This window comes from Mauremys reevesii, linkage group 2, assembly GCF_016161935.1.
Source record: "Mauremys reevesii isolate NIE-2019 linkage group 2, ASM1616193v1, whole genome shotgun sequence".
Classification (NCBI taxonomy): domain Eukaryota; kingdom Metazoa; phylum Chordata; order Testudines; family Geoemydidae; genus Mauremys; species Mauremys reevesii.
The window spans coordinates 4,513,873-4,514,478 of record NC_052624.1 but is presented as its reverse complement, the minus strand read 5'-3'; positions in this window follow the sequence as shown (position 1 = coordinate 4,514,478).

Genomic DNA, 606 nt, shown 5'->3' with positions numbered 1-606 from the left:
CAGCTTGCATGGGGCCCCGCGGCCCCACTGCATGTTCACCAGTGGGGGGGGTGTCACAGCCTGCACGCCCGGCTAGCTCTCGGGCTGCTCCCCATACAGGCCGTGTGCTCGTGAAGGGGGCGGATGGGGGCTGCTTTCCAGTCCCTGCACACCAGGGGAGCACAATGGGACCTGGAAGAGCTGTTTAATGAGCTTGCAGGAGGGGCCTGGCACCATGCGAGCTCTCAGCGAAGGCAAGAGGCTGGTGTGGGGGCTCGTCCCTGGCAGGAGGTGAACGGGGTTGGTGGGAGCAGCACCACTTCTTGGATCAGAGGCCAGGGGGAGGGGCATGCAGACAGTGAATAGCTCCTCTCGTTACCTTCTGACTGTTCGTTTATTCCTGTTCCGCTCGCTGGAGGATGCTGCCCGGAACCATCCGCCCTCAGCGCTGTCTGGGTGACGGTGTAAAATGGAAGCAGAAGCTGCTTGTGGCCTGAGAGCCATTCCACTGGTAGCTTCCTTTTACAGCTGGGCTTTCTCCCTTGCTGCTCTCCAGCTCGGGGAAGGGGGGAAACACGAGGTCCTATGCAGGCTCTCAGCAGAAGTGAATTTACCTCCTGGGCTGCT